Source organism: Euleptes europaea, chromosome 8 (genome assembly GCF_029931775.1).
Source record: "Euleptes europaea isolate rEulEur1 chromosome 8, rEulEur1.hap1, whole genome shotgun sequence".
Classification (NCBI taxonomy): Eukaryota; Metazoa; Chordata; class Lepidosauria; order Squamata; family Sphaerodactylidae; genus Euleptes; species Euleptes europaea.
The window spans coordinates 45,850,177-45,875,631 of NC_079319.1; the positions used below are offsets into that span (position 1 = coordinate 45,850,177).

Here is a 25,455-nt window from a genome sequence, read left to right on the forward strand (position 1 = left end):
TAAGATGTCATTTTCTTCAAATATACTTTTAGTCCATTTTTAAATTATGCAAACTCTGGTCTAGCGATACATTGTTGTGTGGGACTAGTGGCCCTGTATTCATGATGTTGCTGAACATAGCAACTCACATTGTGTTAGCCTAGATGAGAAATGTTCATTTAAAAAATGGTTTTTGGACTCCCTCATTTCTGAATCGCAGTGTGGTATGGTGGGAATTGAGAGAGCCAGGCTCAAACCCCTACTCACCATGAAGCTCTCTGGGGGGAGCAATTTGTGTAGCTGACCTCCAGGTGGGGGTTGGAGATCTGCACCGGGGGGGGGGGGCAAGGAAAAAGCCTTATTGTTTCCAGATCAAGATGAGAGAGAAGGCCAAGGACTATTTCAATATGGCTGCTGAAAACTACTTTACTTTCACTTTTAAACTCTTTAGTCACGACCAATATCACCATTTTTTAAAATATATTTTTATTTTTATATTATAGAGTACAGAAAGAAGAAAGAGAGGAGGGAAAAATAAAAAAGGAAAACAAGATATATCCAAAGTATGTCAATATCCGAGCTTTTAAATAATTTACATTCTCATCCTTTCATCAGTTGATCTAAGCAATAAAAACATTAAAATGATTATTTAAATTTCTCTGAATAATTTCTAAGTTAACAATCTAGAGATTGTTCTCTAGATAGTATTTCAGGCACATGAGTAATAATCATATAAAGGTTGCCCTTTTATCTTAAATTCTTTCATTGAGTTCATTCTTATCAACTGTGTTTGTCTAGCCATCAATGCGGTATCACCATTTATTGTAAGGACGTATGATTAAAAAATACCTTATGCATTAGTCCCTCTTCAGGGAAATTGAAACATTCCCTTAGGGCCTTTGTTCTGAAGTTTTTTTGTTCCAAAAAACATAAACTTACTGGGGACAACATGGGTTGAATTATAACATGTAGGAATACTAATTTCATGTTCACACATTTACCATGGTAAATGGTACACATACCAAACTCCATGGTATGTGTGTTGTGGGGGGATTATGCAAAGCAGTGTTGTAGGGGTTATTTTACAGGAGGAAGGGGGAAGCTTAACATGGGGTTGCCATTTTCAGCAGCAGCTCTGAGTGACTGATAACATGTAGTTTTGCCCTGATTCTATGCAGGAAAGCTGCTGTCTCACTTGACACATACTGGAAAAAGTGTAGCATAAGTATTATCATTTCCCAGGCCCTCATATGTAGAAGCCAATGAAACAGAAAGCAGGAGGGAAATACTAATGAAGTATCACACAATTTTCAGGTCCACCTACCAGGAAGGTTCTGCACACGTATACACATAACATGTAGTGTACATCATAATAATGGACTGAGTTGCTATTTTCAAAGGAATAAAATATCTTTTATATGCATTTATACATAAGAAAAATAAAAAATGAACTACATGCAACAATTAGTAATCTTTTCTAGAGAGCTCAATATACTTTACAATTCATTAGGCATTTTTCTTCAGCCCCATTATAACAAAGTTAAAATTAAAAGCAAAACTATTTCTAGCTCTAATCTTCCAGGGCTACTTTAACAACATTCTTTAATAACAACATCACAAATATCACACAGATGCAAACCTTCCATGTGTACTTGCATTCTGAACTCCAACCCATATGTGTTTAAACTCAGACTCCATTTTCAGCGCCAACATTTGGACCATTGAGCAAGCAAGAGCATAGAAGCCAAAACAAATCTAATTATTCCATGAGCACAATGTGAGCCGCCGAGCTAGCACATTTTAAAAAATGGTGTAATTACAGCCATAACAAGCACCACAGTGGGAACAAGAATGCAGGCTGTGACAGAAACAAATTTGTTTGGCTTTGAAATGCTTCTTTCAGATCCAGAATTTGTACAAGAGGTAGAGAGTGGGCTGTCCTTGACACAGGAACGAGTAACACCTGTCAGTAAAATTCAAACCACCTGTTTGGACTTCTTTGGGAATTAGGTTTGCAGCTGGCTGCATGTCCTCTAGTACTCAGCCTGTGTCTTCTCAGCAACCGGAATCAGGGAGAAGGGGTTACTGCTGTTGTATGCACAGGAAGACAGTGTACATGAAATAACAATTTGAGACAAACACTCAACTTTTAGATGTCAGTAAGTTTCTTTTCCTATATGGTTGTATGCTTACTGGTTTTGCAATGGATATTTGCAACAAACAGCTATTTCTACCTACCAAAACATTAACCATGGAGTTGATTAAATAATCCATTTTGTTTATATTGCATTGTTTATTTTATTTACAGCCAACTTTTTTAACAAGCTCATAAATAAAAATTAAACTATAAAGCCCAGTTTAAAACATTAAAAATTACACAAAATGAAATTTTAAATGGTAATAATAAATGCAGATAAAAAAACAGAGCTCTCAAAAACAACAAAAAAAACCAAAATAAAAATAAAATTAACTTTTAAAATCTCAGAGGAACAAAATGCTTTAACCGGCTTCCTAAAACACAATATCAGTGCCTTGTGAATTTGTCTAGACAATATTATTCAATTACTTTGGGGGCCACACAGGAAAAGAGCTCTCTCCGGTCACCACTAACCACCCATCATTAATCTTACATTCTAATAGTCAAGTGTAGGCTGATCTGCAGATACTTGTACCCACAGATTGGGGCCACACTGACAGAAAGCAGATAGTTCTGCAAACTTGGGGGAACCCCCAGGTTTGCAAAAACAACAACAACCCCTGAAACATTAAAAAATATATTGGGGGTTAAAATCCCCACCCCCACCCCGAAATAAAAAAGCATTGCCCATGCTTGCAGAAATAAACTGATACGGATCTTTCGGCAGTGGCAAAATATGTTCAGCCTCGCATGTCCCAATTGGTAATCTGGCTTTCATATTCTGAAACAGTTGATGTTTCCAAATTGTCCAGGGCCGAAGCCGGCAGAAGCCACTTGGCGCAGCTTTGGCCCCAGACCTTCCCAGCCCCAGTGGCCCCACACCAGCTGGCAACTTACCTGGGGCAACGAAGTTGCAGTCAGAAGTCCCCGTCAGAGAGGGCAGATCCCAGCCCTCTGCCTTTCAGATGATGCAGGCCAACTCAAGCTCCCACTCTCCAACAGCCCAGGTAAGGGACAGGCTGACTGGAGGGGAAACCAGCTGGCAATGGAACAGCACATCAGATGCAGAAAGACTGCACTTGCAGAGGGAGCTGGGTGTGGCTACCCAACCTACACTCTGCTTCACGAGTAAATGGAGTAACACAGGTAGGGCTAGACCTCGGCCAAGGGAACGACTGGGGTTGCTACTCGGGAGGAGGATCAACACTGAAGGTGAAGGGGGTGGGGCTTGGGAAAGATGAAGAAGGAAGATGAAGGGGGTGGAGTCACAGATGGAAAGGGGAATAAAAGGCGGGACAAGCCAGCCGGTGAGGAGGTTGAACAGTAAGCCTATGTTAGAGAGATAGATAGGCTGAAGAGGCTCTGAGGAAAGAGGCTCTGATTCAAATCCCTGCTGACCCATGAAGTCTACTGACCAGGTGACCCTAAATGTTATATCTTCATAGGCAAACAGACCTTACCCAGATCCAGGGACTCCAAATATTTTCTCTGCCTCTCTCTTCCATTACCTCAGATGCAACACTTTGAGAAACTGAGGGACACTAAACCTTTTTGTTCATAAAACGTGCGTGCACCTGTATGTCTAGCTCAAACAGAATCCTGTTTGTGTTTGCATGATTAACAGTGCATATCTTTTATATCTATCTATCTATCTATCTATCTATCTATATATATTCAATAATTACTTACATATCATTTGACCATACATCCTCTATATCAATAAAAGAGTAATAAAAAATTTAAAAAATTATTAGGTGTATGTCTTCTATATTTATATATGGTTAATAATATTTGACTTCCCCACCGTCTTCCTCCCTCTCTAAAATATCTAAAATCTCCTTTGCATTCTTACATTCTATTTCTTCTAGATCATCATATTCATATTATACTTTCCACTTTCACTAAACAATGGACATATATTATTGATAATAAGTAGGAACGAAAAATAAAAACATTTAAAAAATAAAGAGATACAAATCTCATTTTGCATAATTTCCTCCAGTCGTACATCTCTATAAATCTTTAAAAAAGGAAAAAAAGAACCTTATATATCTCAAATAAAAAATCATATTAATATTATTTTTCCTCTACCCTCCACCTTTCCCATATTAAAAGTCAAATTAGTGTTCTGCCAACTTTCTCAACCTTTCTTCTTATACTTTTTCTTCTGTCGGGAATTGCTATCGCCATTCACTTGCTTTCTTGAAGTGGTCTCCTGTCTGGAGCAGTCCATACCCTGAGCTCCTTGGGCTGTTGAATCTTCTTCTTGTATTCCAACAGGTTGAGCTAACAGCTCACTATTTCTTGTCAAAAAAAATTCAACGTCTTCCAGGGAATTGATAGCATGCTTAATTTGTTTGTAGGTAAAGGTAAGGCCTTGTGGTAACAGCCAGCTATATTTTATTCCTTTGTTTCTTAGCAACTCAGCAAAATCTTTATATATGGCTCTCTTTTCAATCAGGTGACGAGGGATGTCTTTAAGAATTATCAGCTGTGTATTGTCGACACTCAGTTGATTCTCCAGTTGGAATTTCATGATGATATTTTTCATCCTGATATCAAAGAAAGAAATCAAGATCTCTCTGGCTTTTGTTTTCTGTACCCGTTTTGATAAAGGAATTCTATATATCTTGTTTATTGCATCATTCAATTCTTGTACATTTAAATGAAATATTTCAGCCAGTGATCTAATGATAGCCTCTCTGGTGCCCCCAAGTCTTTCCGGTAAATTGCGTATGTGTAAGTTAAATTCTCTTTGTTGTAAATCCAGAATGGCTAATTGATCTTTCATTCTTTGTTCCTGGAGTTGTATTGCTTCAATTTGTTGTGCTTGGGATTTCATATCTTTTTTAACTCCTTTCAAATCTTCCGTATTATTTTTAATTGAAAGTTCCATCTTGTTCATGCCATCTTTCATTGCTATAATTTGATCTTTTATTTCCTTGATCTCATTCATGATGCCATGAAATTTCTGGGTAATAATTAAAGTCATTTGTGTAGCTGATTGTTCTTGTTGCTTGGAAACCTGTTCAAACTTCTTCTTTACAAGTTCATTTATTAATTAATTTTGCTTGGCCAACATTTCCTGTATCTTTTGATAGTTAATTTCCATGATTCTCTGTGGCTTTTTCTTCTTCTATAAGCAGGCAGTCCAGTGTTAGAAAGCTACTGAGTTATGAAAAGAGTCTGTTGGCTTTGGTGCTGTTGCTAGGCAGAACAGGAAGATACGAGGTTGTGAGCTTTCTGTGACTCTCACCCTAATTGAAGAAGGTAAGACTTATGTTGCTGCTGCACTGAGTGAGGCACATCCGGCTCAGCCGTCCTCTTTGATTTCCAAATCCTAGAGGGGTCACTTCCTGAATAAAGAACGTGCCTGGAGGACTCTTCTAAAATAACCAAACTGGGAATCGAAAGCTAAAGAGTACTCCTCCTCCCCTTCACACCGTGGCCGCCGATTGGAAGCTATCGATGCCACTCAATTCTTTCAGGTTGTTTTCATTTGCCTGCTGATTCGATTTTTGCTAATTAAACAGTCTTTTTTAGTCGGAGGATCATTTAAAATCCTGGGTAATGGGGTACAAAGTCTTAAACATATTTTAAAAAATTTCAGTCATCCATAGTCAAATTTGGTAAGCAAAGGGAGTTCATGTAACTTACACGGAGATTGGAGGACGGGGTTCTCTGTTGTTTACTTGTTCAATATTCGGTGTAAGATAGAGGAGATAGCAGCTTGTATCCTCGAGGCATTGGCGACGATGGATATCCTCCTCAGCCGGTGGGACTTCGATCAACCCTCCTCCTTGGCGAGAGCTCTCACGGGAGGGGGTTGGGAGTCAGACCGCTCTTCTACGGCAGCTCTTCTACCACTATTTAGGATTGGAGATGGGGCTTTTTGGTGGAGCCCCGGTTCAAAATGCCTCTTGGTTCCCCCGAGCGATCTCGAGGGACATGGCGCTGGGATCAGCGTCTCTACTGGAAGTCTTTAACAGTACATATCTTAAACAGAGTTAAGGTAAAGGTAAAGGTCCCCTGTGCAAGCACCGGGTCATTCCTGACCCATGGGGTGACATCACATCCCAACGTTTACTAGGCAGACTTTGTTTACGGGGTGGTTTGCCAGTGCCTTCCCCAGTCATCTTCCCTTTACCCCCTGCAAGCTGGGTACTCATTTGACCGACCTCGGAAGGGTGGAAGGCCTTGAGCCGGCTACCTGAAACTGACTTCCGTCAGGATCGAACTCAGGTCGTGAGCAGAGCTTTGGACTGCAGTACTGCAGCTTACCACTCTGCACCACCTTTTTGTTCATAAAACGTGCATGCACCTGTATGTCTAGCTCAAACAGAATTCTGTTTGTGTTTGCATGATTAACAGTGCATATCTTAAACAGAGTTACTCCTTTCTAATTCCATTGAAATCAAAGGGCTTAAAAGGATGCAACTCTGTTTAAGATTGCATTGTAAGAGGCCTACTCTTTAAGGAACATTAGAAGAAATAAGGATAAAACAGTACAGAATTACTGCTCTTTTTTCAATGTCTTTAAAATAAAAGAAAATCAAAAATTCCAGAAACATTGGCATCAGACTTATGCATAAGTGATTAAATGAAATGCCAAAAGTAACAGTTTCAATTGGATACCATTACCTTACTGTGAAATGGTTCTGTGTTATTTTTGGTATTGCTTTCAATAAACTGCACAACCTCGCCAGCCTAATAAGCATTTTCTTTAAGTTTTCTTTTGTATAAAAACTGTTCTGTAAAGAAGTGGTTACAGAATACATTGGAGTATACAGCAGAACACTTCCCTGTGTGAGGGCTTTTTTATGGACAACAAAGGATACCGGAAATTACCTCCCCAGCAATTTTCTTTCACTCTTTCTTTTGAATTTCTATGAAGCATGAACTTTTCATTTAATGGTCTGGAACCACAACATGGAGATTAAAAAAAATTAAGAAGAAGAAAATTAATCTCACATGTCACATATGATAGGGCGAGGGCAGACATGGTAAAACTGATCGTAATTTTTTCCCCTGGGCATATTGTGCAATGCACCTTGCCACTCATTTTTAAAGGGAAAAAAGGTAGTGTAGTTACATTAGAAACAATGTCTGCATTAGCTCAGAAAGAGCTAAGTGATTCAGTAAACCAATTTATAGCAAATATATATTGTGCCATATCTAACTGTTGCATTTGTCCTAGGAACTCACTGCAGTGTCCATGTTTTCCCCTTCTGTTTTATTCATACAACAATCCTGTGAAGTAGGTTAGGCTGAGAAACATTAACTGGCCCCAGTTTCACAGCTGACGAAGGATTTGAAACTGGGTCTTCCTAGCCCCACATGCTAACCACTATACCACACAGGCTCCCTGTGAAACCTAGAAGACTGCTCCTCCGCTATATTTTATTGGGCTCTTTCCTATTAACCAAGAAGCTCTCTTGTCTGTCTTAGCCACACACCAAGACTGTACAACAAAGACCACTACTGTAGACCACGTTCCCTTTGGATATTTGCAAGAGCCTGATCCTTTTCATAAAGCAAGACCTTCATGTGGTTTTTAATGACTGGGTTTAAATCAGTTTACCAAAGTTTTTTTAACCTATTAAAATAAGGTTGAATTCTCTAACCCACCTAGTAGCTTCAGATGGGGTTTGGGGAAGAAAGGAAAAATCATTCAGTGAAAGTATTTGCACCCCGGACTTTAAGCAGCTGAGTGCTGAGTGGGTAGGGACAGAACACAGACACTCTATAGAGCCAAAGGAGTCCATCTTTTGTTAAGAAGAAGCCACTGTTTTCTATTATTCAGCAAGTGCACAATGCAGGCCAGGGATGCACAGCTTTAGTGGATCAATCAACAGCGTGGATCATATATCCATTACCTGAATAAGTGACATATGTCTAAGATTTTCTCTGAATGAGGCATTTTTTAAAATGTCACAGATGGTGAAAAGCACCGACAATGGGCACACCTGGGTCCAGGTATGCTTATGTTCCAGAAGCTGATAGCAGAAGACACAACAACACTGTGTACGATTTTATTCTGTACCCTCATGCAGAAGGTTAGTCAAGGACAGCTGAAGAAAATATTACCTCTACTATTACCAAAATGAATCATCACTCAATGACTGAATATCAGGAGCAAATAGGCTATGTACAAATTCAATAAGGAATTGATGCAACATTCAAGCCAGTCAATTTTGTTCCGCAGTATCTGATTCCCTATGTTTGGGGAATCTGGGCAATACCACAGGATAGGTTCCGAGTTTTCTAAACTGTCATTGAAACATCTAATGACATCCATTATCCAGGTTTATTGTTACCCAATGGTATTCAAGAACTGTAATAATGTGTGATATAGTAGCTAGAACTTTTGTTTTTGGAAAAATAATCATAGTTTGGGAGAAAAAGAATTTCAGTATTTGCTTTATGTGTCATTCTGCTCCCAGTACCCTTTACTTAGTCTCCAAGAATGTCAGTTATAAATGTCTGAGTGTCATTTATAAGTGGAGAGTAATACAGTTTATGTGTTAAAGGGAGGTTAATAAAGTCCAGAACAAATTAAATGAGAAGTAGCACTATAAAACCCAATTAACATCACTACCGTGGGGACCTCTAAAAATGGCATATGAGTCTAATAGTTTCGTCCAGCAAAAATACCTGAAATGGACTGAGAGTTGGGAAGATTTCACAATACATCTGGTTCTCAGTAAATATGTTCCTAGTTGTTAATATTTCGGTTGTTTTTCAATGAAAATGTCAAATAATTTTTGTTCCCTTGTTGACTTCCTCCAAGATCGTATTTGTTTTAGGAGCATTTAAGGGCACAGTCTAACTCCTCGCCCCTCTTTACTCAGCCTAATCTATCCTTAAATAGGATAGATTATAATCATCATAATCATCATCTATATATCTGTTCCTCAAGTATGGGCAGATCTGCAGAAATCTAAATCCACAGATTGGGTCCTCACTGAGAGAAAGGAGATTTTTCTCCTTGCAGAAAAATCCTAAAAGTTGTGAACATTATGTTGGGGGGTTAGCTTTGGAGGGTGAAGTCTATGGCATTATACCTTGCTGAAGTCATTCCTCTACCCAAACCTTGTCTCCCAAGGCTCCACCCCAAATCTCCAGCAATTTCCCAAGCTGGAGATGGCAACCCTAAGGAGAGAAGAAAACAAGAAAAAGGGAAAGTCTACGGGGGCTTTCAGAAAACGGAAAGAGGAAATAGTGGGGGAGGGAAAATGAGATGCCTCCCACAAGTCCTTGCAGGTTCCTGCTTGTATATTCTAATAGCAAGTCCACCAAATGTGAGGTTTCTTAAATCCAGTGATTGTAGCCATGAACCACCCCACACATACACCAAGTCCTTGTGGGTTCCCAACTGTCAAGTACTAATTGCAATTGTGCTAAAATAAGAGTAAATATTTCCTTGCTCAGATGAATCCTACTGCACTTAGCCAGTCCCTTCTGATGAATTACAAAATCTGTACTGCCAAAGTGAAATGGGTAAAGGATGGCTCTCACTCATTCTGTCAAGTGAGTACAACCCCAATCATTCCAAAGACCACATTTACATTTTTACTAAACTCAATAGGCCTCACTATTACATTAAATAGTGGTAGGGTTGCCAGGTCCTTGTTTGCACTCGGCAGGAGTTTTTTGAGCGGAGCCTGAGGATGGCGGGGTTTGGGGAGGGGATTCAATGCCATAGAGTCCAATTGGCAAAGCAGCCATTTTGTCCAGGTGAACTGACCACTATCGGCTAGAGATCAGTTGTAGTGGCAGAAGATCTTCTGCTATTACCTGGAGGCTGGAGACAAACGAGGCTCAGTGCTGCAATGGTAATGGAAGAGATCCACAACAGCACACACAACTATAATAATAAAGTAAGAATTTATAAAGTGAAAAAGGTGCAAAAAAGTGAATATATAAACATGAATACAATAAGGTACAATAAGATACAAATTATCAAAGGAATCCAGCACAAATGGAAATTCAATTGAAGGATATAAGCATCCTGTAAGCCAGGTAAGTCAATGTATATTGACCACAATATGTTGTTATTTCTTCTCTGTATATAACAAGCTGGACGGTAAACAGCGATGGCGAAGCCACAAGGAGGAAATATCAGGACGTGTCGTCTAGATCAAAAGCACGTTTCGCACTTGACTTCATCAGCTACATGTATCTAAGAGAATTCATAATAGTCATGATAAGTAAAGTCTCAAACAGGACCAAAGTCTTCCTTGTGTAGGTCTCTCAAAGGATAGGATACCTGGCTTACAGGATGCTTACATCCTTCAATTGAATTTCCATTTGTGCTGGATTCCTTTGATAATTTGTATCTTATTGTACCTTATTGTATTCATGTATATATATTCACTTTTTTGCACCTTTTTCACTTTATAAATTCTTACTTTATTATTATAGTTGTGTGTGCTGTTGTGGATCTCTTCCATTACCTGGAGGCTGTCAACCCTAAATAGCAGGGAAACATTTTTGTTATGATTTTATCTGTGTTTTCGTTTTTGTTTACTCTCTCTTGACTTCTGTTTCTCTAAGTGTCCCACAGTGCGCATTCTCTTTGCACTACTGCCGATATCCAATCCTCTCACTACTTCCATCTCTCACACAGGTTCTCTCTCTATCTGCATTCTGTTTTCTATCTTCCTTCTTCTCCGCTTCTCCAACTATAGATTTCTCTACAACCCATATTCCTTTCCCTTTTTTTGGTTCTGTATTTGGAGAGGGGAGGGTCTTCAATGCCACAGAGTCCAATTTCCAGAGTGGCCATTTTCTTCAGGGGAACGGATTGCTATTGCCTGGAGATCAGTTTTAATAGCGGGAGATCTCCAGTCACCACCTGGAGGTTGGCCACCCTAGCAAAAGGTAAAATAAGGTGTAAAAGAGATAAGAATGCCAAGTGATCTGTAGCATGAAGAAATAGAGAAAAAAGTGGGCAGTAAAGAAGAGGGCATTGAACAACTTGTGCTGGTACAGAAAGACTATAGTAGAAATTCTCCTAGCTGAACTGGAATCCAAAAAATAGTCCATAGAAACCCTGGCAACATCCACCAATCAGACAACAGCAGCCAATGATGCCCCTGTGAGTGGTACATGCACGTGCAGCCAATCACAGATGGCCAGCAGTCAGGGAGGGAAAACCCATAAACAGTGCAACCCCAACAGAGGCACGTGGCTTAAGCACCATCCCCAGCCCATAGAGGAAGGTCACGCGTGCAGCAAACAGGAAGCCCACCTCTTCCCCAGCAAGGGCCTGACTGGCAGCAAAAATGCTGCCCACATGCAGCCATCCCTGCTCTGAGTAAAAGTAGCAAGACAAGAAAAGAGCAAGGCCAGGAGTGAACCCACAGCCCCCAGACCCAAGGCCAGCATCCTAACCACGGGGCCAAGAGGGTAGGTTCAAAGAAGGTATGCCAGGCGTTAGGCAGTCCACTGCAGCCCTGACTTCACCACCAGCCACATGAGGCCAGGCAGAGACCACTGCAGAACAGCATGGCTCAGGGGAAAGTCACTGCGATGGCATGGCTCAGGGCAAGAGGCAAGTAAAAGCCTCAGTGCTGATGCCCCTGCAAACCATAAAAGGGAGGCAGGATGGCCCAGCCAATGGGCCACCCTGGAGAGCCATTATTTAGGCAGGCTTGCCACTCCATGATTCCTTTATGCTGCACCCATGACAGCAGCTCCACCCAGGATCCCCTGTGCTGACACCACCAAGCTGCATGGCTTATCAGATGACATCCGTGCTGCAGAGGACTGTGGGACCCAGAGACCCCCATTTGAAAGCTATATGACTGGGACATCTCCTTAGAATGCAGCTGTCCGTCACAGAGACCGTTACGGAGAATATAGCTGTTGCACTATCAATCCTCTGATCAAAGCTTGTGTCTCCCTTTGATTGTGTGCAGTTCGGGTTTAAAGAATCTTTAGGAGAGGCTAGAGTGGGGGACTGAATATTCTTCAGTCCAGTGGGCAGTTGCCTCAGAGTCTTCCTTCCCTCTCTTCCCCATAGCCACTACAGGAGGTGACAGAGATGCATTACATGAGCAGAGTTCCACTCTGAATTCTCTGGATCCAAGACATCGTTTTTCTTTCAGACACCACTAAGGGACCATCTTGAACTATGTGGGGATTCCAAAAGGAAATGTGCACCCTCCTTCTGGGAGCAGAGCACTGCATTTTTTTCAGCGCTCCCAGATTACCTTGAATTCTTAACCATTCCAATCTTTCAAAGACTTTTCTTCTTGGGCAGACATAATGCCTTACCCCTCAATTAATTATTTGGCAGATTCTTAAATACCCCCAATCAAACAGGGTTTGCCTGTGTGGAAAGGCAAAGACAAAAACACTTGCTCATTATTATTCAGTTGTGATTTATATTCTTCTATAAGATCTTTTTCTAATACTCCGTTGATTATTTCACACTTTCCTGTATGCTCCCAGGACTGCCACTTAATCTATCTGCTGTCTGCTAAAGATAAGGTTGTTACTCTAACTGTAATTTATTATTTAACGGCTGCTTTGAAGATAAAGTTATAATCAAGTTACGCCTAAATGTTCATTTGCATACAGGCACTCTTTTTTGCACTGGAACTGGAACTAATCTTCACATCTGTAGTCTTAAAATATCAGCAAAGCATGACTTTTTACCAAATGATTCCTTTTTTCCTTTTTGCAATTCTCTAGGAAGTGGGCTCCAGTATGTCCCACTATAGCCGTTATTGTAAATCACTAGAACAGACCTACATGATTTAAAGTGCAATCCTAAACAGAGTTACACCCCGGTGAAGTCAGTGGGCTTAGAAGGGTGTCACTGCTTTTAGGATTGTATTGTTGGAAGATCAGTGGCTTTTCATGTAAAAACAATATGTGTTAGCAGTCCTGTTCTTATATCTTATGTGTAATTCCATCCTAGATCTATTACCATATCTTACTTTATGATCAAAATGTCTTGGACGCAATTTATATGCATTTAATAAATGTATCCACAGAAAGAAAGAATATCTTGTCTTCAGGATATTGTATAGCCCTTCTTGTGATTCATCTTGTAAGTTATAACAGAGTTTCTTTTTCCAGCTGTGGAAAACCACCATACTGCTAAAGCTTTTTCCATTATCACTAGCAACTGTTGAATTTGTACATCTATAATTATTACTGTGCCATTTTCTCCCTAGCATCAGAGTCAGTTGAGAGATGGTATCCAGAACACAATACTCTACAACTTAGATCATTTATCATCCTTTTTGACACGGAAATACATTAAGTGGTTTCAAAGACATGCTGAGAAAACCTCAAAAAACTGATGGTAATCAAGTCAGCATAAGAAATAAAACTTCTCTGAACCCTATGAAACAAAATGACAGTTTCTTGAAATCATATGCCTTTTTCCCTTTTAGCATCAAATCCTGACACTGATTTGAAAACCTGACAAACACTAGCCAACTAGAGTGTTGACTCCACTGTTTCTTGACAAGCCAGCAGGAGGGGTGTCTCATTTTTCTGCTGTCTAGAAAGGAAACATTGCAAACCCTTTTATCTATTTGGCTTTTACTTGTGTTGTGTCACATGTTAGTTTAAATTGCAAATATTACCTTTATATTATAAATGTAATAGCACCCGATATAAGAGTCTGCCTCCAAGTCTATGCTACTAGCAATGTCCATCTTTGGTCTTCTATGCCTGTGGGACTTTGGGACTGTGCAGGCACAGGCCAGCCGATCAGAAGAATTTTTTTAGCAATTTCTATGCCTGTAGACACTGAAGAGCATGCCAACAACCGTTTTCCTGCTCAAATGGTCATGTTCTTCCAATGAGGCACACCCTCCTCCCTCAGTTCATTAGTTGCCACTGCATTGGGAAGATCATTCTCTAGCGTTTTTTCCTCTCTTCAGCGTTTTGGCCAGTTTTTCGTCTGTTTTCCTCCAATAACCTTTGTTTCTTATATTTGGTCTCAGAAATCTATGCTTAAAAATGCTCCTCTTGTGGGACCAAGATGACAAGGACAGATGAACATGGCCTATGTCTCATTTGCCTTGGCAAAGGGCACAATGTTGCAGCCTATAAACTTTGCCCGCAGTTTACACCCAAAGCCTGCAGTGACCGTGCATCCTGCTTGAAAGCTGCCCTTTAGGAGAGGGCACTTTCCAGTTCCGAATGCCCAGCAGCAAAGAAACCTGCCCCGGCAAAACAAGGTCAAACATTAGTTCCAAAGTCAATGCCTCAGACAGATTGCCCATCGTGTCCACCATCTATCATCTTGGTTCCATCGGTTCTGATATTGTATTTGATCTGTAGATGATCAAGATCACCCGAACTACGACTGAAGTCTTCTTTGGAACCCCCCCCCCCAAAAAAGGCCAAACTCAACACAAAAAAAGACACCGGTCAGTTCAGGCAGAGACCATCAGAACCAGTTCCACACTTGGATCCAGAGGAACTCCCTCCACCTCGCATTCCATCATTGCACTAACATTTACCAGCTCCATCTCTTTATGAGCGCAACATCATAACAGAACCTGGGGATCCGACAGGCAATGCACCCTCCAGACCAGCAAATCTGATGCAACAAGCAGGATGGCCTCCAGCCTTCCTGGAGGAGGAGGAGGTTTTTATATGAGGGCTTTGAGTAACTCATGTGTGCCAGCTCAAAAGGTTCTGTTTTGGGATCAGTACGGATATCCGATGTCTGGATAAGGGATACTCAACCTGTACTATTAGTTCAAGTAGAAAGCCTAGAAAAATAGCCGTTTAAAAATCAGTCTGCCACCAAGTTCAATATGCCACACAAAGTGTTTGTCACCCATAACTAATGCTGGGTCTATACATATAGAACAAAGAGGAGGTGGTAAAATGGATTGTACCACTACAGATTACAGCTGTGGGATACCACTTTTGAATGCTTTCCATGTTGATTAACAGAGAAGGTTTTATTCAAACTCTTTTCCTGTTGTATTTTGCAGGGAGTTTTTACATAGTGGAGCATGAAAAACATTATTTCCACCTCAGTCTGAAGTGGTAAGATCCAAGTTACCACCTCATTCTGCTGTAGAGCAGGCTGAGCTCCTGGGAATTATTTAACAACTGAATTACATGTGATACTCAGTTGTGTGATTCTTGGCACCTCGATGAGGAAAGAATTCCAATACCCTTTTCTCCATAAGTGAGAACACAGCTTGGAGAAGGAGTGATTAGGAGCAAAGAAAAGCTGCAATCTTAGGACCACTTTGCTGGGAGCAAGCCCCTCCCAATAAAAGAGGATTTATATCTCAGTAGACTTGTTTAGGATTGCTCCCGAAGAGCAGGAAAATAAAGAGTTTAGCAGCTCCTCAGTCTCTTTCTGTCCTTTCTTGATTTCGGCTCCAAGCTTGCTTTGCATTTAAAAAACCAAATTGTTATGGGAAAGAATCACACAACTGAGTATCACATGTGGTTTGAACTTTACTAAATAATGGGAATTGAACATCATGTTAGTAAGATCAGAGAATGGTTCAAAAAGATGTTGGATTTCTTTCTTTGGGGGGAAATGCTCTGGTCCCCATTTGGCAAAAAAAAACAACCCACAAACAGAAGGAGAGCCAAACTGGTGCCTTCTCTATGAAATTGTCCAGCTTTATAAATCTGCCTAAGTGTTTGCAATATGTGGTGGATATAAGCTTTTTAAAGTTATGAACATGAATAACAAGTAGGCACAATGAAGTAAAAACACACAATGTTCTTTAAAAATTTCATCCCTGTTAGAGCTGTCTTGTGAGGAAAGTTATTATTTCCATTCCTACTGTGACAACATATGTAGAATCAGAATTTAATTAATAGGTTTATTGAGAAAGATCAGAGGAAGATCAATTTATGTTCCAAGAACATGATGGGGATTTGCCCATGATTAGTCAAAAACTCAGCTGGAAGTTTATATCTGGTGTTCTAAATTCACATCCAAAGTTAACATTGCTGGAACATGATGACTCAAATTGATCAAGAAATCTTAAAAAGAATAACTCCCTCCCCCTGGTTTGGTTAAAATGAGAATTACTGGGTGATTGACAGTAGATCTATAGCAAAGCAGTTATAGAATAATACAATGCTACTTACATAATTATATACAAACATTTGAAATCAATTTACTCTGGAGTAAAAAGTGGCTCACATTAGTAAGGTTAGAAATCTCTGAACTAGCTCATGCAGTTCCAGTAATTACATTGAGCAAATATGCATATTAATGTATTACTAGGTGTAGGAACAGTAGAACTCAATGGAAAACTTTTGTCATCTATACTTGTTATCACCCAAGTATATAAGCCTAACTAATGGAAAGCATGATCATCAAGATAAAATTAAAGAACAAATATCTGCACTAGATCATGTACCCCAGAGAGAACAGGATGTGAAAAGAATATAGAGTGACAGAAGGCTGCAAGGAGGAGGGAGAGTATCATTGGTTTCCATCCAAACAATGTGGAAGTAATTGAAACTTCGCAAGAACATCTCCATAATAGCAGAGCATGCAAAACAGAAAAATAAAGTGCACCACAGATTCCAACTTACTGGGCTCCCACGGTCACATTTCATTCATAAAGTTGGAAGGATGTTTCTCCTTTTTCAGCCTTTTATAAGCTGTTTATTATAGCAGTAATGGATGCTAGAGTATCTGCATCTAACTGTATAATGGCATCACAATAATCTCAGTTACATTTTTTATCTTCCCTCATAATCATTTCAGAAAGTATGAGTCAGATCCTTAGTATAGCTGCTCTGACCTCCTTGACCAAACAGATGTTAATGGGCAGATCACCCAGATGCTATGCTGGACAAAAGGAGTTCCCAACATTTCCCCATGTCCCACAAGAAACAATGAATGCTATATCTTAACTGAAGATAAAGGATCTAAAACATGCTTAACAATATCCATCTGTTCACCTCCAAGCTGACAGTGCAGAATTTATATCTCCTTCGATAAAGCGAAGGAAATCCTTGCATGTGGCCAACATGTTCTGTATACAGAAGGTCCTAGATTAAGTCTGCAGTATCTCCAGTTAAAGGTTCTTGGAATGTAGGTGTTGGGAAAGACCACTCTATGCTGGAGACCCTGAAGAGCCACTGCCACCCACAGATGATACTGAGCAAGATGGATCAGTAAGGCAGCTTCCTATGTTTTTTATGCATTTTACTTGGAGGGGGGGTCAGCTCTTAAAGGGACTGCTCCCTGTCTGTGCATGTTCTTTTGCAAAGCTGGGTATTCCTCTCCACCTTTCTTCAACGGTTCGCTGCCAATAGTTGCCTTCCAGCCTTTGCAGCCTCTCTTTGGTTGGTGTCTTCCTGCACATTTTATGAAAGTTTCACTCCCTCTTTTGTGCTTTGAGAGAAGCAGTTGGATAGGAGGGACAGACATGTGGGAGGGAGAATCCAGAATGGGCATGGGGAGAGAAACCTGAAGTTAGGGCTATGCATGGAAGAGCATCACTCTTGCCTCAAAGTAGAGCTTAAATTAAATATAAAACAGCATCCTAGAACTGCGGGGAAGGGTGAGGTGTGAGCAAAGTCACTTCTGAAGGTTGGTAAAATAATGAATAATGCAAAGGAAGCCTCAAAGCAGTCCCACAGGGAACGCGAGCTAAATACCACTACATAAATGGCCAACGAGCCAGACATGACCAGCACACAGAAACTCTGCTCAGTCCAGAAAGACAGTGTGGCACACAGAATTTCATTTTTGAGGCTCACAAGTACCCCCACCCCACCCACCAGCAGTGTTTCACACTTGCTAATCAAATGGTGCTCATTTGTATTGTATTGAGATTATCACAATCGCTCCCCCACACACCATTCATTTATTGGACAAAGATATAAAATTTTCCACAAATAATTTTAAAAGAATATTAATACCACAGTGGAGAGGAATTGTTCATACTGTTTGTTTCTGCTGTTAAGTGGACAGTTGAGCAGATAGCCTATGACAGTCGCTCCCAAGAGTAACACCGTAGAGCAGGATGCCTGCCCCAAAATCCAGACTGGGAGCATTAATATTATTTAACAATTTGCACAATATCAACTTAAGAATGGTATTGAGACAGCAAGGTAGACTTCCTCTGAATGTGGAGGATCCACTTAAGTATTCTGATTTAATAGTTTGTGATAACCTCTTTTCCTTTCTGTAAATGTATTGAAATGTATTAAGATAGCAAGGGAATAGCTTGTTGCTGGGCAGGACAACTCTCTCTCTCTCTCTCTCTCTCTCTCTCTCTCTCTCTGTGTGTGTGTGTGTGTGTGTGTGTGTGCGTGTGTGTGTGCGTGTGTTAGTAGGGGAAAAGTCATGGAGAGTCATGGTGAACGGTGAATGATAACGGGAACTGGATGAAACCGCTAGAGCTCTAAAGGCTCCAGACAATGTAAAACAACCAGATAGGCGTGGAATGTTGACATGTCCTGTCAGAGCATGGAAATGGAATAAAAGTTCTCGCCCCTGTATAATCGGGGCTCAGTTATTTTGCTTGCTAGAGCAACTGGGTGACCAGCAGGAATAGAATTGTTTTTCTTGCTAACGATCTCTGGGTCTCTTTCCCACCCCCCACCCCAAACCCCCGTTTTCTGCAACAGTATAAATGGGAAATAGTATATAATGGGAAAGGGGAAGCCAAGCCCATTGAAACTGCACTTCCTCTTACAAAAACACAGATATAACTTAGCTCATTATTTGCAAGGGCAACCATTTTGAAGTTTGGACTGTACACATTTTCTGGCTGTGGCCTTTTAAAATAAGAGATCAATGTAATTAAATATATCCTATTTTGTATATGGAACAGATTTATTTCTTTGTGTTGAAAGTACAATTAAGTACCAGTGGGATGGGGAAAGCAGACAGAACAAGTATAACTTCTGAGGACCAAAAATTTATCATGCTGCAAAATTCTCAACATGGGATACAGACCAGAGCCAGTAGCATTGTTGCATGTGATAGTTTGATGAAAGTGAACACTGCAGCCAATAAGCTAAGCTTCTAAAACCATGAATATACCATCAAAGCTAAAATATATAGAGGGAAAAATAGATTTAATGAGTGTTTGAATAAAATTTTATTTTCTCATGTTGGAACCATGATTTTCTCTCAAGTGATTCTCCTTAGAGGGCAGATTCAGTAAAACGTTTTCTGGATGCCTACACTGATACGTACACAATGCTCACAAAGAAATGTCCATGCTCACAAGAATTATTACCCTTAAATTCCCAAATGCTGGCCTGATTTTATTCTCATAAACATTATGAACTAGTGACACAGTTTGTGACTAATACCAAACTAAAATTATTTATTATGCAAGCCATCACTTGACTTAGCTCTCTCTTAAAACCAAAGGTTTTACATTTTAGAATCTAAATTGTTTTGGATGTGGACATTTTACAAAGTATTATAGGTAGGTTTGCCAGACAGTATCTGGTGACCAGTGGGTGGGTTGTGGGGGAGGGTCAGCATCCCTGGGAAAATTAAAAAGAATATGGCGCATCTACTTTCAGGTAGTTCTTACCATAGAGTTCCTGGTGATTCCTAGAGCTACCTGGAAGTGAGAAACAGTAGCTTTAGGAATCACCAGAAGGTGGTGGCAGGCAACAGGACCTTGGGCGGAGCTTGGCAGCCTTATAGGGCATGTTATATGTGTCTGTTATTGCAGAAATGTCTAACTGGTTTTGAGTGCTGGCCACCCTCATCTGGAGAAAAAGGTGGAGATTTAGGATGTAAATAATCTCACTTCTTGATAAATCACACTTTCTTCCTTCACATAAATATTGCCGAATTCTGACAACATGACCAGAACACCAGACATATTATTTATTCCTCATGGGCAGGGTAACATGGATCAGGGCCCTGACTGGGAAGGGGGTTTGCACAACTGCAAATGTCTTCTTTGAGATGTTTTATGCCCCAGCAGAGAAAAAGCACAGACACTATACTGAGGGTTAAAGTAGCAAGGGGATTTATGCTGGGGATTATTAGGAAAGGGATTGAAATTAAAAGTTAATAATATAATGCCCTGTATAGATCTATGGGAAACTGTGTGCAGATCTGATTGCTGTATCTCAAAAAGGACACTGCAAAACTGGAGAACATATAGAAGAGGGCAACCAGAAGAGGGAAACCAATATGATTTAGGGGCTGGAGCACATTTTCTATGAGGGAAGACCAAAAAGTCTGGGATTTTTCAGTCTAGACATTACTAAAGTGGGACATGATAAAGGTTTATAAAACTATGCACAGTGAACAGAGAGAATTTTTCTACCTCTTCAAAAATACTAGACCTTGAGGACATCCTATGAATTTGATGAGCAGTAGATTCAGGATGGACAATAGAAGAAGAGTTTGTATATGCCGATTTTCTCTATGTTTTTTAAGGAGAATCAAACCGGCTTACAATCACCTTCCCTTCCCCTTCTCACAACAGACACCTTGTGAGGTAGGTGAGGCTGAGAGAGTTCAGAGAGAACTGTGACTAGCCCAATGTCACCCAGCTGGTTTCATGTGTAGGAGTGGGGAAACCAACCCGGTTCACCGGGTCCCCTACTTATGTGGAGAAGCGGGGAATCAAACCCAGTTCTCCAGATTAGAGTCCATTGCTCTTAACCACTACCCCACACTGGCTCTCAGGAAAATAAAGGAAATACAACTTTACTCAATGAGTGATTAAAATGTGGATTTCGCAGCCAGATAAGGTTGCTATGGTGGGAGGCCTTCCACTGATTGGTGCTGTTGTCCATTCAGAGTGGTAGCGGGAGGAAAATAAAAATAAAAACTGTGCTGGCCTCTGTGCCTATATGTCACTTCCAGTTTTACCATAGAGTTCCCAGTGATTCCTAGAGCTACCCATTGTCAATTCTGGGTTGCTTTTGGTACCAAAGGAACTTCAATACGTAATTCATCTTACAACCTGTGTAGAAAATAAGACTGAAAAGAGTCTGAGCAAAATCATAATAGAACTTCGCAACTCCTAAAACAACATGAAAGACAATATGCATCTAAAACACATCATAGTGTTTTTATTTATTTTAAAGTTTACAATTTAGGTTGAAGTTCATAGTGTCTGTTTTACTGAAACACTTTCCTCTGCTCCTAGTGGATTTGTGATATCAACCTTTTTTTGCTGGCAAGAGATTTCTGCATCATAAATACTATAGGACTTCATTATAATATCAAGCAAGGAGAAGCTGGGTTTTTAAAGAGAAAACTCTTGTTAAAAAACTAATATATTCAGCAGTAATATAGGTGATATGATTATATACATTTATATATATTTTCTTCAAGCTCTCCCTCTGACATGGGGCACAGTTTTAACATGGGGGCATTTTCAAACAAGCTACCTCTGTAACACAGAAAGAAAGGTGCGCCATTAAAAAGAAAGCTTTTATTTTAAGGGTTTAAGAAACTGGGTGATATTGAACACAAAGTCCTATGTAACTTGATGATGCATTGATTATCTATGCACTAGGGACTCAGTGAAGTTCAAAAACTCAGTGTTTGTAGAGCTGATTCACAGTGGGTAGCCGTGTTAGTCTGATTTCACTCTTTCTGGTGTTGCACACAAAGAGGAAGTGTTGACTTACATGAAGCGGAAAACCGGCTTTAGTGGTCAGGAAACATGTTCTGCCTCCTGAACTGGAAATGCAACATTAATGAACAAAAAGGCCCACAAAAAAGCTTTATGGTTTACTTTTTTCCCCTCATATGGCATCTGACATTTTGGTTTTTTGTCATGAAAACAATTGCCAATATATTGCCACAGGACTACTAATATGCAGGAGACCGCAGTACATGTCTGATAGATTTTGTGGAAAATATCTTCCAGTTGTCAGCACTGGCAGGCAGTAGCATATAGAGAAAAGTGGGAGGGGGGAATCTATTTTATAAGCCTCAATCGTATTTTATAAACCTCAATCATATTCTTTGTATTGATATTTATGGTTGTCTTTTTCTGAACCTTTAGAAGTTCTACAGGCATCCAGAACTGGATTGAGCATTCCAAATGAGATTTTTTTTTTTTAAAGGCCAAAACTGATGGTGCAAAATAAGTTAAAAATATAATTTATTGTGCAGATAAAATTCCCTACGCATTTCACCAAGAGGCTTCTTTTGAGGAATCTTACAGTGATTTTCCAAAAAGAGTACAAGATCAGTAGTATTTCTCCTTGCATTCCAACTGAGCCACATCATAGACTGAAAAAGAATGCCACTCGGTTAATCAACTAAACTCAAAATATTAATTGACTAAAGTCCCTTTCACATCAGGTGTTTGTTCAGCTTTGGTGCTGATGGGAAAGTTTTCTTTTCCTCCTCACTTCTGCAGAGCATTGTGGTGCTCATGTATCTTCTGGCTTTTCTGTGGTTTCCCTGCAATCTTTCTTAAACTTGCAGTGCTGCTGCTTTGGAAAGGGGTGGCTGCCCTGTAGACAGGAAAGTCTAGAGTTTTCCTGGTCCTACCCACATCAGTGCCATTCTCCCTCTCTCCCAGTCCTCTGGAGTGGTCCCCCAGAGGGCATTTTTTGGGGGGGTTTTTTTTAAGTCAGTAACTGATATATTACTACAGCATAACATTATAGTACTTTGTCAATTACTGATTTTAAAAACCGGAAGCGCCTCCCCCAGACATGGGAAGAAGATGGCCACCACAGGGGACCAGGATAGGGAAAATGTGGGGACACCACCCATGGTGGAGAAACCCAGCCCACTGTGGAGAAACCCACCCCTCTACTGCTGCTGCACTTAGATGCCAACAGTGGTGGCAACAAGAAAACCCTGGAGAATCATCACCATAAAGTCAACTAAGATCTTGTAAATCAATGGTTTGTTTTAATTTATTAGTTTTTATTTTATTCTCCTGATTTCTAATGATTTTCAGAATTTCAAACATAATCAATTAATTAAATTTCAGTATAAAAACTAGATTTCTGATTAACATGTCTTCTTTATTATTCTTTACTATAGTCAGTATAATCCCCTGCATCTACTAATCAGAGATAATCATGAAGTATTAATTCCTTGCTATCATTCCTAGCCAAGAATGTAAGAAATAGTTTGTTGTATCAAACAAACAGTTTTAGATTTCTATGAAGAGTTGCAGGGGTCTTTCCTTCACAACTTTGTCATCTAATTGTCCAGCTGTTTCAGCTGCAGTTTTGGTCTTTATGTATTCGTAATATGCTCCTCAAACTCTAATTTTGCTTACTTTATCATCAAGTTACATTCATTTGCCAGAGTCAGGGCAGCACTTGTACTTTTAATGGAAGCTTTTTTGTATTTTAACCAACTATGATATCCTCTCAGACATGTTTGTACCTTTCTTAATATAGGGTATGCTTTCTATCTGAGCATTTATTGTCAGGGTTTCAAATAATCTCCAAGTGTCTTGGAGATTCAAATAATCTGACCTTCCTTTCAACCTTTCTTTTAACAAATCTTTCAATTTTGATAAGTTTAGTTTTGTTGGCTCTCTGGGCAAATTTCCAGTTACATACATACATACGTGTGTGTGTGTGTGTGTGTGTGTGTGTGTGTGTGTGTGTGTGTGTGTGTGTGTGTGTGTGAGAAAATAAATATTATATATTGAAGGATGGGTAACATTCAGGACATTTGGGAACTAGACACTGCCTAATGGATCAAAAGTGTAGATAAAATGTCTTTCTATAACTGTAAACAATTATGAGCAATTGGTTGTGGCTGTTTGTTGATTTGTTGCCTTGTTGATTTGCTGCTTAATACAATGGTAAGGGAAATGAAAATTAACATCTATAACTACATCCTGTTAAAAGTGAGGAAGACCTGGAAAATTCTCGAAGCCCAAAACCTCAGGAGGCCCCATCTACATATCTGGAGTGGAGATTTCTCCTTAGTCCTTCAAATACCTGAAGGCTTCTCCTCCCTAACCCCATAGCTGCCAGCCAGCAAGAAATTAAATGGCTAGGTGTGCAGTGATTCCTGATGGCCAGATCATTCTGGGGAGCTGCAGTCCTAGAGTGTTGGGGGGAGTGTGCAAAAGCAGAATGCTTTTTTCATAAGATGAAAGAATCACAGAAAGATATTTGTGATGTTGGGGGGGGGAAGAGTGTGAAGAACTTATTACTACCAGCTTCTGAAGCTTCTGGTACTTATTTTAAAAAAAGGAAACAGTAACTTATGCCAATTTAACTCTGATGGTTTTTGATTAGTCACTGAACAAGAACAACTGTCCACAGTCTTTGTTAAGAATCGCATCCAACAACTCTTTCTTCCCTTCAAATACTGTTTAGACTCAAAACTCCACTTAAAACCCAACAAAATTTCTGGGATATTCGACAAGCATTAAAAAGTTTTTATTAGTATAATGAAATCTGAAACAGTTGCATGCATCCTGAAAGAACTTCCAAGAACACAAAATTGGGTACAATGGGCAAAGACTGTCCCATTAATACCAGGACATATGATTTAATTATGGAGACACATCCATAAACAAAAATGAATAAAGTTTTAAAACAGCAACTATCATATAATTTGCATCTGTGCTGGCTAAATGGAACATAAACAGTTTAATACAGGCCAAGCTTGACCTGCTTTGGCAACTGCTCATTTATTGCTGACTCCCAGTGCATAATATATATCAGGAACAGACTAGATCTAAGCTGCTACCAAATGGGAAGGATTTTTGCCAACTCCAGCACATTATCCTCAAATCCTAACTTCTGGCAACCAAGACCAGAAGAAAGAACTGGCAGCAGTCAATTGGTGGCATGGCGACAGCAGTGATTGCTCTCATATCCACTTTCCTTACTAGCACCCAGTTGCAAGCTCAGCATCCCATGACTGTTAACACCACCCACAGCAGCTAGTAGAAAGCTTTTGCTGTTAGCTTCACTCCCTGATGCATCACAATCTCTACCCTAACCCGATCCACGTATCATATCTGGTGTCAAAAGCTGGTAATGCCACTGCAAACAAAACAATACAAAATAAAAGCTTACAACGTCCAGATTTTTTTCCACTTAAAACAGGTTCTGTTACAAAGCCCTACCAATAAGAGAATTGTTTCTGATCCAGGAGTTGGAAGTATTTATGACATAGATCTATGGTTGCCAGTCTCCAGGTGGTGGCTGGAGATCTCCCACTATTAAAACTGATCTCCAGCCGACAGAGATCAGTTTCCCTGGAGAAAATGACCACTTTGCAAGTTAAACTCTATGGCATTAAACCCCATTGAAGTCCCTCCCCTCACCAAACCCCACCCTCCTCAAGCTCCACCTTCAAAATCTCCAGTTATTTCTCATCCCAGAGCTGGCAACCCTACCTAGATCAAACCTTAGTTTATCTACAAACTTCTTAA

At 40.0% G+C, this 25,455-nt stretch overlaps 1 protein-coding gene across 1 annotated transcript in view; it reads left to right on the plus strand.

Moving 5' to 3' along the window:
• The window catches only part of SNAI2 (snail family transcriptional repressor 2), a 177,714-nt gene extending 156,986 nt beyond the window's left edge, over positions 1-20,728 (plus strand). The window contains exon 4 of the mRNA XM_056854223.1: positions 20,717-20,728. The gene's annotated coding sequence lies outside the window, so the exon portion shown is untranslated. The remainder of the gene's footprint in view (positions 1-20,716) is intronic.
• The last annotated feature ends 4,727 nt before the right edge of the window (positions 20,729-25,455 follow it).